General features: G+C 35.5%; 1 pseudogene; it reads right to left on the bottom strand.

Annotated features, from left to right (window-relative positions):
- The window catches only part of LOC122332232, a 62750-nt pseudogene that overhangs the window by 10799 nt on the left and 37992 nt on the right, over nt 1-13959 (bottom strand).

Raw genomic sequence — 13959 nt, 5'->3', positions numbered from 1 at the left:
CTACACAGGAACATAGAGTGTGTTTGGATAATTCATCTGGACAGCATTATGTTCAGAGATCGGTTTGACTCAAAATATTATGTTCCAGGTCAAAATACTATGTTATATGTTATACTATATATAAATACACACACACACACACACACACATATATATATATATAGTATATAGTATATATTAAAATATATTAGTGCTGTCAAATGATTAATTGCATCCAAAATAATAGTATGTATGTACATAATATATGCGTGTGTACTATGTATATTTATGTATTTAAAAATACAAACACATGCATTTATATATTTAAGAATATGCTATTTTAATATATTTTAAATATATTTATTTCATATAAAGTAAAAGAAAATAAATATATAAAGGTATACATATTTTCTAAGTATGTACTGTATCTTTGGTGCTTAAAAATGTTTAAAAATAGTTTTAGAAAAGGATTTTACAAAAAGCAATTAAATAGCTTGAAAAACTTTTTACCTATTTTTTGTTTAATTTGATTTGTGTTAAGGTGTGTTTTTTTAACTGTATTGAATCAAAGTATTACAATTTTTGTTTCTATTTTATATATTTATTTTGTTTATATTAAAAAAACATATATATTTTAAGATTGCATGTTATTTTACGATTATTTTTCATTGTATTTCATTAATGTACTTCAAAGCTAATTTAAAACAAAATGATTAAAATGCTACTGTATGTATAAACAACCCATATGATTTTATCAATTTAATGTATTGTTTAATGTATTGTTCGCATGTTGTTTGACATTTGTATTGTGTTAAAAAAAAAGCAGAACATTTTTTTATACTGCAGAGTATATGAGCCACTAATACAAGTTTACTATATATTACTGTAACACTATTGCTGTAAAAAAATATTATAAGCTAGAGGTCTCTCTGATAGATGTGAAGATAATATTAAAAATACAGAACAATATAAGTATGACATGTTGGTGTCAGTATAACAATATCACCTTTCTCACAATGTTTTCCAAACGTCCCAGCACGACACAAGCACTGGCCAGTGATCCTGTCACATGGTGCCCCTGAGCAGTCACATGACTGAAAGCAGCCAATGCCAAATCTCCCATCAATGCAATCTATCACAGTAATGGCAAAAATATGCTGAACATGTGGAACACAAATCAAAGCACATTCAACTTCCACATTTGCAGTTTATTGATCTAATCAGTGACTAATGCATGTCTAATACTTTAGCTCTAATGGCCTTAAGACTATTTGGACATAATATGTATTTTTAATTTGACTTTATCTGATCAACGACTGATGCATATCAAGTACTTTATCTATAGTTTGACTTGATATACCTTGGTCACATTTGTCTCCTGTCTTTCCAGCTGGACACTGCGGTTGACACACTCCGGTCACATGATCACAAGTCACTCCAGTCGAACAGGAGCATTTATTATCACAGCCAGAGCCAAAGAAGCCTGATTCACACTCTGTTAAGAAAAACAATGAATACTGATCAGATCAGAACATATACTGTATAGCTATCAAAAGTTATTATTAGTATTAAGTTATTAGTAACTATTAATTTAATACATTTTTAGATAGTATGTCTTAATTTCAAATGCAAATTTTCAAATTTTATTGTAAATTTTAGTTTTTATTTTACTGTAGGTCTTAATAAATAAATAAATAATTTTATTTAATGCTTTCCAATTGTTTTTTATTGTATTTCAAAAAAGCTAATTTAAAATAAAAGTAAAAATTTAAATGATATGTATTAACAGTGCATTTCATTGTTTTGTTTTTGCTTTTCCTTTTCCATACACGATTAAAACACTTCGATGCAAATGTTAAATTAAAAAATTTGCTAAAAAAAATAAATAAATGCAATATATATATATATATTGCAATGTGATCTTGCATCAGTCTACAGATGTTTCTATGCAAACTGACCATCTTTGCAGGTTTCGCCCTGATAACCAGGCTTGCAGATACAGGAGCCATGATGACGGTGACACTCTACGGTATTCTGTTGAACACACTGACACTCTTCAGAACAGCCTGGGCCAAATGTCCACTTAGGACATGCTGCATAAACACACAGGACGAGAAGTCATAAGTGATCTAATGCACCCTTGCAACTAGAACCTGTTATTAATTATGCCATAAAGCACAGTGTAGATTTAATGTCATAGTACAGCACTCACGTAAGTGGCAGAACCTTCCGTACAGTCCTGGGTCACACAGACACGCCCCATAGGTACGATGACATCGTCCGTTATTCGCACAATTACACTTTTTATTACAGAACTTCCCATAGCGACCCTTGGGACAACCTGAAATTATTACATCAATATAAATATTATATATGGTTTGCATTTTGTCTATTATATCTTCCCATGCAATGAAGGTGTTCTGGAAACGCACCATCCTGACACAGCTCTCCACTGACACCTGGTGGACAGCGGCAGCTCCCGGTGACAGGATCACACACACCACCGTTCATACACTTACAGCTCAATGAGCAATTCCTGCCGAACCAGCCATCTGGACATGCTGGACAACACATAAACACACAAGAAAGAGGTAAGAGGCTTTTAAATACATGTAGCACAATAAAAACCTATTTAAAAGAAATTATCCTTGTATCATATTTCATATACATTTTGTGTGTGAAAAATAAAATACTGACTTTTGACTTTTTTAAATCCCATAATTCTGACTTTTCTAACATAAAACAGTTTGTTATACAATCAGAATTGCAATATATAAACAATTAGGAGAAAAAGTAATTTTTTTTTACATGGTGAAAACAAGTTTGCATGATTTATACCTTTTAAAACTATAGATCTTTGATCATAAAACTATGCATATAAATATCATCTTATTAAGATTAAACCTATTATCTTACTATTAAATATTATTAGAGATATAGAGTGACAATTGATATTTATTGTATGTAATTTTGTGTAGTAATCTGCTATACAGCTATAAAGATCATATGTCATATGTATATATTTTTGGACATTTTTTCCAGATATATATACATATATATATATATATATATATATATATATATATATATATATATATATATATATATATACACAAACACACAAATATTTTGGGTTTTTTGATTAGGTAAAACAAAATACTAGCCGAAAATAAAAACCAAATAAAATTTTTCTGATGACTATTTCATACGTCAGGTTTACAGGGTTATAACTGGGTTCTTATTAAATGTGTCAGGTTTTTAATGTGCATGAATTATCTGTTTTAATAATCTTTAATAAACAAAAATTTAAATTTTCTCCACTTGTGGAAATATTGATGCAACCAAGCATGATTGCTGATATATTTATGACCATTACCCTTTCAGAGAAACTTACTCTCATTACAAAGGATCCCCGTCCAGCCATCGGGACAGTCACAGCCATTTCTGAGTTTGTTACACACTCCTCCGTTAATACAGTCCTCACATGACAGACTGCAGTCGAAGCCAAATGAATCGTTCAAACATACTGAAGACAGACCAGAGGACACAATTAAAACAATCCAAAGCTTCTATTCATCACGGTTATTAGAGAACGTTAACGTTATTACTCGGTTACGTATGTAACCCTCATTCCCTGAAGGAGGGAATGTAGTCGTCACATATAAACTGGGATCTCTACTTTGAGTCTAACAAAACAAGTCAATGGACATTGGCTGCGATGATTGCATCCAGCTGCAGCTGATCACAGCGTGAGTATAAGTAAGCAGCTGGTGCACGCATGATTCATGTTTTCGCCCGGCAGCTCAGCTGTGGTACAGCAACTGTGGCTACGAGACGTGATGTTACATACGTAACCAAGACGTTCCCTTTCAGTCAGTCACTTTCAGACGTTCCCTTTCAGTCAGGATGGCTCAGGCTGCATAATAAAGGGAACCATGGAATACACATACAGGATCCTAAAAGGTTCACTCATTTGGGCACAATTCAGATTTCAAGAATTCATTAGATGAAGGCCTGGCACCAAATGCTCCATGACATTTGGCCACCTAGAGTGCTAGAGGACTCAACAGGGTTTGCCTGGATAGTGAACTCTCTGGAGCAAGCCGTCTCTGAACCGGGCCTCTCAGTGCCACTGCCCGTTTAAAATGAGAACAAAGGAGGAAACCGGTTCGACACGCAAGCTATAGTCGCCCAGCCAGAGGCACCATGAGGGAAGGGAGGGAGCCTTTTTATGTGAGATAATGATGTAAATAAAACAAGTTTATTCAATAATAAAACATTTCATTAATTACCATTTTACGACATATTCAGATGACCAACAAAAGTTACAATAATTGTATAATAACCCTAAAAGTATAATACTCACAATATATGTATTATATAATTTTTATGAATATAAATGTATACATGTGAATAACTTCAAAATATAAACTTAATTATGATGAATAGTTTGACAGCACTACTTTAAACACAACATTATTTAATAGTAATAACAATAAAAATAATAAGAATTTTTCATTTCTCATTTTTATCTTGTAAAATAATTAAACTAAAGAAGCTAAAACTACTTTAATTTACTATTTACAACAATAAATATTGACAAAAAAGACGAGAAAAAAACAAACATTGTTTCTTACAGAATTTTTCCGTTAAGGTGGTCTCAGCGCGCAGTTCTCCCGTGTCGTCCTCGTAGTCATCATAACGCTCCAGGATCTGCTCGTAGTCCTGCAGGATGGTGAGCTGAGGTTGGGGTTTGTCCAGCACCTGACCGCTGCTCAACGCCTCCACAGACTCATCCAGCACTAGGACAACAAACCATTCCTTTGAAAATCAATTAATCTAACAATTATTATATACAATTAATCAACTTATTAACAATAATTCCGCTTAAAGATTAAGCTTAATTTACATTAAGTAGTAACTTAATGAATAAAAAAAAATATTTTACATTTTATATGTATATTGTTGCGCCTTTAAACTCCATTTGTTTATCATTTATTATGCATATATAAATACATATACTTACATTTTTATATGCATATTTTTGTATTTTATATTATATATAAATATATTTAATATATAAACATAAAATAGTTTGCTCATATACATGTATGTGTTTGTATTTATATATACATAGTAAATATACACAGTATACACATATTATGTAAGCAAAAGCTTAAATATAATATAACATAATATAACATACTATTAAAACTTACTGTAAATACAATTTAAAATTAGAATGAATGTTTTTGTTCAAAATCATTCCAGCTGTATAATATTTCACCTATTCGATCTATCAATAATATAATATAAAAATAACATAACATTTAATGTAAAATACAATTTAAAAGCAGAATTTATGTTTTTGACACATTTCTACAAAATCATTCTAGCTGATTTCACCTATTTGATCTATAAGTAATAGAACTTTTTTTATTTTGCCTATTTGACAAATCTATCATATTTATAGGTTTTCTCTGCTATGTATAACTTCAGTGAGCTGAAGAAAGAAACAGGTTCATGACAAGCTGAAAACTCACATATACATGAGTGCCTGTCCTCATCGAGACGGTACCCACGTCTGCAGAAGCACTGGAAGGAGCCGGCGCTGTTCTGACATACGTGATCACATCCTCCGTTTGCGGCCAAACACTCGTCTATATCTGTAATCACACATGTCTGGATCTAGATTCTGAAATCACTGAAAATGTTTTTTCTCTTTCTCTATCTCTCTGTAAGCGTCGTACCATCACAGCTACAACCATCAGCGTTCAGTCGATATCCAGCGGTACAGTAACATTCATAACCTCCGGGATAGTTTGTGCAGTCGTGCTCACAACAGGAGCTGCCGTCTACACACTCATTTATATCTGAAAGACAAGAACATGCATGTCGTTACCTCACATGGTTACTGTGACTGAAACTGGAAATGGTTACATTAGTTTCTTTACCAATGCAGGTCTTCTGGTCGACATCCAGCTGGTGTCCTTGGTTACAGCTACACACAGGTCCACTGCTTGAATGTTCACAGTGATGAGAACAACCACCATTATTATGATCACAGCTGTTTACAATCTCCATCTCTATACCTGTGAAAAGTGAAAAACACACCACATTTGGAAATGAAAGGGAAACTAATTTCATTGATTGAAAATGTTTTGTACTCCCAAAGAAAATCTTACTTAAAAGCATTTTTTTAAATAGAATCAACTTCAAATTGGACCAGTTTACATTGTAATGACACTTGCAATCTTGCCCAATACTTGAAATATATACTGCTATTCATTTATGTATGTGTGTAAATATGAAAATATGATATATGATATATGGTGTTTATACAATTATACAAAGCTACAATAAGCTATTCTCTGCTATTCTGTTTTTTTTTCCATTAGATACAAGACAATTTTGAACATTCTCTTTTTGTTTACTGTTGCTGTCAGGAAATTTTTTTAGCAGTACTGCATTTAGGAAACTTGCTTCTAAAAAATTTTTTTATAAAATCAATAAGGTACTCGAGACAGTGCTGTATTGGGAATAAAAATAATGACTGAAGGGCAATCTTAGGCATGACACGACTTGATTTATTAACAATACAGAACAGCTTTGTTTATCATTTGTGCATGTTCATAATAATAAACTTATACTATAACTTTTTTATTTTAAACTTTTATTTTGTTATATGAAAAAATTACTGAGCTAAAAAAACTGTTTTACTTTTTAAAAATGATATTTTTATTATGTTATCATGGTTTTATTGAAAGTTTTTAAAATATATTGTTATATTGCAATAATTTCACATTCAATCTTCAAATTAATGTAAAAACTAAATAAAGACAGTATATTTTTTTGATTTATTTAATGCCACCTTTATGTCTAACCGACTTTTGGTAACTTCAAGGCTTAACTGATGACATAAAAGGAACATTTCATGTTTGTAGTTTCTTTTGCACATCTTGTTTTGAGTGTGTGTTGCAGGTGATTTGACAGGGATGGTCAAGTCTCAGATCATACTCACGATAGCACTGCTTGCCGTCAACACCCAGCTCATACGCAGAGGACACACACACATGAACGATCCCCTGGTATTACGACAACCATGAGCGCAGTCCACCTGGCCCGTCTGACACTCGTCAACATCTGATGCAAAGACAACACACATAAAAACATATGCACAAGCTATGCTTTAAAGATCACTTGAGTATGAAGTCATGATTAATATGGCTACATTAATGACATGTAAGCTTTCTATTCTATAAGCATCTGACACAAACTCTATAATCCACACTAAATATACTGTAGCTCACAATCCCAGGTACAGTTTACCTTCACAGGTCTTGCCATCTTCAGCTAGTTGATAACCTGGATGACATCCACAGCGGGCCTGATCTCCATCCCTAAGGCATTCCTGAGAACAACCACCATTTTGCTCTCTGCACACGGATTCTCCGCTGATGACACAAGAACACACTGGGTCAGCTTCATTATTAATGAGATTACAAGGTTGTTGGCACTAAGTGGGTTAACAGAACCTTACAGAACCTGCCAAAAAAACTTACTTACTTTCACTCAAAAAAACTTAATCTCTGTTTTTGTTTCGCATTGCAATAATTTTAAAGAATGTTTTAAAAACAGCAATATATGTGAAATATATATATAATGTAAATAGCATTTCACTTTGAAATATATATATATATATTATTGGCAGTATCTGTTATACTGCTATTCATTTATGCACATTTAAGAAAAAAACATGAAAATATATTAATTTTATGGAATTTTTGTAAGGGTTCCCCTTTTCTGAAGAAGATAGTCGAAGCTATAATGCACGTTCGGTCTTTCCTTGCGCTTTTGAAAAATCACTTTTTTATTAATTTATTAATCTTACAGTTTTCCAATTTTAAGTCTGACCCTTCACATGATTCCAATCTTTCGTGATTTAGTTATATTATATTTAAATGTAACTGCTGATACCTCTAGTTGTGATTAAATTTGGATCATTAATTAACTATAATACTTCCTAGTTTCCATTTATCGTTCATTAGGAGTCTGGGTCACTTAGAGACCTGTTTGGCCAGAACAGACTCACGACACATCTGGACTAGTCCAGGTCTTAGTTAGCGGCTACCTCATAGATCGCTTACCTTAATGCAGCCATATCCTCAATAGACTCAAAAAGAGTAATTTTTTATGCAATCCCTAAGAAATAGCATGCTAAGCCAGTTTGGTGACCAAACATCAAGGTCTCAAAAACATGCCCCCGGCTCCGTCCATTGATCATTGATCTGACTCACCCTAGCATGCGAACAATGCGGAAAACCTCAGAAGTCACTAACCTACTAGAAAAATGATTTCAGACAATATTACAATCAACCAAGATTAAGGTTTATTTTGCCAGGCAAGAATATTTTCCAAATTGGTTTAATTCATAAACATTTGCACAACTTATCAGCAGTTAATAAACAAAATAAAGATAAAGCAAGATAAAACATATAAAACTAATTATAAAAGTATTTGTTAAAAGGTCATCATACTTAATCTTTAGAAAATACATAGTGTGGCCGATCTGGCTACAGAATCGCGCCTTGTTATGTTTTGTCAGTTTACTTAAATACTTAGACCAGACAAAGAGATCACAAATTCCGTTGTAAAAACCTTTTGGTGTTTAGGTTCCCGCAATTCAGGGTCACACCTGGCACATTTTCAGAGACCCTTAAGGAGGACACACACCCTTCTCCACAGAACACAGTTCTACAAAGTTTTTAATCTTTTCCATAGTATAAGTGATTTCTGTGAAATTGAGACCAATTTACCAATTGCACTGAGACCTTTCAAATGAGAACAAACATGAAGTTCACAAGACACATGGCATATAATGCCTTATTCTGAATGAACTTCAAGCCATGTCTTTTGGGCAGAAGGAGGGGAGGCAGGAAGGGCAGAGGTGAAGAGGGTGTCATAAAACAACAGGGAGAGAGGGTGTTGTCTGATATCTTTTTAAAGTTCCTTTGTTCCTTTGGATATCCCTTCTCAGATTAGTCTTATTGCATGGCAGTTTTTGATTTAGCTCCTTAAATTTTCATGATAAAATGTTGCATTTATTTTTAAAAAACAATATAAATGTTATACACACACACACACACACACACACTACTATTATAATATTACATACATATATTACGTTGTATATGTTATATTATCCAGCTGCTCTGAATAACTCCTCTAACACACTTCGTGTTTAATGTTTCTGTCCATCCAACAGCTGCAGTGAAATGATCTGTCTGCAGCCAACAATTACACTTTTGCAGAAACAGAATGGCAGAAATTATTCTGCAATCATGATCCTTCATCCACGAAAGAAATGTCTGTGTTCAACTCCAGACGACCTCAGAGACGAGACACAAAGACATGTCCCAGCTGAAGTCACCAGTTTGTGATATTATGTCATCAAGTGAAACAAAGGGCATCCCAAAGACAAAAATTGTATTTCCACTAAATCTCCTTGAGTAGTTTTTGTGATTCTTTGGGAACTTCAAGGAAGAAAATTCTTGGCTTGAGATACATTTCAACAATAAGACATTAAAAATAATGTTTTATATAACTTATAGAGTTAATTAGATCAGTTATCTGCAACTGGGAATAGAAGTTACCATGCATGTTATGTCCATGGTGTTTGCTGTGTGTAGTCAAGTTTTATCTTTATTCATTGTTAGTAATACAAATTAAACTATTAAAACAAAATAAAACATAATTTATCTCGCCTCATATTGAAACAAACCTAAATTACTTTGTGCTAAATGTCAAAAGGTACAAAATTTTCTCAAATTATATATTGACTTTAATCATAAAATATATTGTTTTAAAAGTTGTTTTTAACTGCAAACATTCTCCCAGTCTTATTACTTTGATAATGCGTTTGACATAATTGGTAATTTTGTAGTGCTGGATATTTATAGTAATTTTTTTCTTTCTTTTTTTAAGTTGCATAATTAGTGTGGCTTTCCAAAACTTGTAACAGAATTATGGTAATTTTTATGGCTTTGTCCATTTTGGAGCTTCATAGATTGTTATACCGAAAGAGGAATGAAAACTGCTTAAATTTATGTTTGTGTTTCACAGAAAAGAAAGAAAAAATTCTAATTGTAATGCAATTATGACTACATGTATGATGTTTTGTCCATTAGGCTTCAAAGACACTATGTTTGTTCTGAGGAAAGTGATGCAGAAAAGCTTTGAATACATTCACCATTTGTGTTCCCACTGAAAAAAATAAAGTGTGCTTAAAACATGACAAATAAATGATTGTTAATGGAATACACCCTATTCCTTTAAAGAAACATTTACTCATTGGTTTTGTAAGATGAATTGAAAGAGGTTCCATAATAACAAAGCAGTATAAAATAAGTATCATTAGCTTGTAACACATTCAGTCTGTCTCCGTCTGTGCTTTGCATTTTAATTTAGCTCAAATCCCACAACTGTGATTTTTAATATGTCTTTACGTTCATGCTACCATCTTAAATCTGTATGTTCATGTGAAAGTCCTGCAGTTGTGAACATCAGCGTGGTCATACTTTACATTTGCAGTGCTTCCGATCCACGTCGAGTCTGTAACCAGGTCGGCAGTGGCACTGAAATGACCTGCCATCTGCTGGATGCAGAAATGCTCACAGCCACCGTTCCCAACGCTGCAAGAACGGATGGCTAAACACACACAGACAGAGAGAAAGACACACAGGTGGAGACATTCTGAGAAGACAATACTGGCTGTTATTGTTCAGTTTAAAGATTAAACAAGTCATAATAAAGGAAAGATTCTTGAAGTGATTCATGAAGTGTTTGACTCTAGCAGACCCAGAGTTTAAACGACTCCTGCTGCAGAAACATCAATGACTCACCAACCAAAACATGAATGAAGGAATTCAGCGGAAATCACTTTAAACTTCTCAATTATAAATCATTCTCTATAAGCACACATACTGCAGACAGATTCATGCCAGACCACGCAATTTATTCTGTAACAGTATTCTCCACTTTCATCCTCTGTCCTCTGTGTGTCTGATTAGCTGTCTGTCATTCTCTTTTTATCTGGGTTTTATCTTTAGAGGAGGACTGCACTGTACAAAACATTATGTTAGTTAAATCAAAAATTGTATGTTTTGCCAATTAAATGGATGGATAGATGGGTGAGTAGAGCAATAAACTGATGGATGGACTGATAAAGAGATGGATTTTTTGGATGAATAGGAATGATGGAGCGATAAATTGGATGGATGGAAGGATGGATGGATGGAAACAATGACAGAGCGATGAATGGACTGACGGTAGAATGAAGGGTGGATTGATCGAATGATAGTGCGATGGATAGATTGACAGAACTATAGAGTGATGGATAAAACAATAGAGTGATGGATGGATGGATGGATGGATGGATAGAATAACAGAGCGGTGGATGGATAGATGGATAGAATGATAGAGAGCGATGGATGGATGGATGGATTGACAGAACTATAGAGTGATTGGATAGAGCAATGGAAAGATGGATGGATGAATGGATGAATGATAGATAGATTGAAAGGCAGAGTGATGGATGCATGGAACAATACAGCAATGAATGGATAGATAGATGTAATGATAAAGCAATGGATAGAATGACAGAACAGTGGATGGATAGATGGATGGAACAATAGAGCGATGGATGGATGGATGGATTGAAAGGCAGAGTGATGGATGCATGGAACAATAAAGCAATGAATGGAAAAATGTAATGTAATGTTAGCATCTATGCTAATATTAGTCTGTTTATTCTTATTCTGTTTCTCTTTTCGACCAGAACACCTAGATGTCATATCACAGACAGATCCTGGGAACCAGACATATACACACAATAAGTCCTGACATAGCTGTGTTTACAACTGAACTGGAAAGTAAATGGTGGTCGTCTGGACAGAGGAGAACTGGCCCGAAATTAAATGCTGGTCGTCTGGACAAAAAGAACTGGCCCCCAACTGAGTCTGGTTCCTCCCAAGATTTTTTTTTTTTTTTTTCTACATTCTGGCACAGATGGGATTTTGGTTCTCTGCGCTGTCGCCTCTGGCTTGCTTAGTTAGGGATTATTGATTATAGACAGGGATATTGATTATCATTGATTTGATTACAGACTGTCTCTGCATTTAATAAAAAAATGAAGTGCTTAATCTCCTATATATATATATATAAGTCATTATATATTACTATCATATTATTCAACTGTTCAGTGCTTTACACAATCTGCATCTTTAAAAGTGCTATATAAATAAAAGTGATTGATTGATTGAATAATGGATTGATGGAACGATAAAGCAAATGTATGGATGAAATGATGGAGTGATGAACGGATGGAACAATAGAGTAATGGATAGATGGATGATAGAGTGATCATTGACACAGTAAATTATAGTTTTAATGGTCCTAAAACAGGCTTCATTTCCTTTACTCCAGATTTGATTTCTTAGGTTTAGTGGTGAAACATGAGTCCGGTCCGGCTGTTTTACCAATGCATGTGCGTCCGTCCACGTGCAGTCGAAATCCTGCATTACACTGGCAGTTATAGGAACCCCTGGTGTTCACACACTTGTGCTGGCAGCCGCCGTTATGCACCTGGCATTCGTCAACATCTACGGAAGAATACATAAACAACAATTTAATACTGTGTTATGAAACATTCATCAGATTCAGTTATGGTCTGGCACCTGTACTTCGTTAATTTAATTTCTAGACACAAAATCAGTAAGTCCAAAATCAATACAGAAAAAACGTCTGACATCAGGAGCAAATAAATAACGTCTCGGTTACGTATGTAACCTCGTTCCCTGAAGAAGGGAACGGAGACGTCACGTCGGATGACCGACGAATTGGGATCTCGCCGAGAGACCAATCTACTGCTGAGTGTATCTAAACAAGCCAATTGAAGATTGGCATGCGCTAATCGCATCCAGCTGCCGCTGATCACATGGCGATGTATAAATAAACAGCGGGTGCAGCGCATATTCAGGTTTTCGCTGAGGAGCCGAGCTAGTGACCCGCCCCTTCAGCAGAGGTGCAGCACCGTGGCGGCGGGACGTGGACGCCTCCGCTCCTTCTTCAGGGAACGAGGTTACATACGTAACCGAGACGTTCCCTTTCAGTCGGTCACTCCGAGTCACGCCGGATGACCGACTTAATTGGGATCCCTAACAAAAGCGCCATGGACGCTGCCTCTTCCAGTGAACCTGCGGGAGCCCACAAGCCCCCTCAGTCTATCGGGCGTAGGCCGGGCTCAACCACAAGAAGCCAGCTACTTTTGTAACACTACCCATTCGTAAGACTGGAACATTGGGAAACGCCCCACGTTCTAGTGAACAGGGACGTGCGGAAGTCCAGCCTTCCCGTAGGAGGTCTCGGAACGAATACGCATATGGACAGTATTTCAGTTTGCATATGGAAAATTGGAGGTGATTGAACCCTCTTAGACGGGCAGAAGGTCTGCCGGGAAACACGGGCTCTAAGGCTATGCGTGAAATACACACATAAAGTCCTCTTGGGTACTTTACATGGCTCCCAGCCCTCACCGGTTCTCACGGATTCATCGAGAGGGCCTGGCGCCGGATGCTCCGCAACATCTGGCTGCCGAGGGGAATGGAGGAGCTCGACAGGGTCTACTGTATGGACGCTCTGGAGCGGTTAACAAGCCGACCTAAACCGGGCCTCTCAGTGCTTCTACCAGTTTGAGGTGAGAACACAGGAGGATACCGGTTCCACACGTAGGCTATAGAATCTAGCAATCGTGTTGGGGGTCGCCCAGCCCGCAGCTCTACAATCTGTCAGCGAGGTGCCACGAGCCACCGCCCAGGACGATGCAACACTTGCTGAGTGTGCCCGCAACCTGAAGGGGGGCAGGGCATACCTGTGCTTGGTATGCTAGGGTAATGGCGTCCACTATCCAGTGAGCCATCCTCT

The sequence above is a fragment of the Puntigrus tetrazona genome, unplaced genomic scaffold (assembly GCF_018831695.1).
Source record: "Puntigrus tetrazona isolate hp1 unplaced genomic scaffold, ASM1883169v1 S000000007, whole genome shotgun sequence".
Lineage (NCBI taxonomy): Eukaryota > Metazoa > Chordata > Actinopteri > Cypriniformes > Cyprinidae > Puntigrus > Puntigrus tetrazona.
Note: the sequence above shows the minus strand (reverse complement) of the source record. Positions and strands in the feature narration are given on the sequence as shown.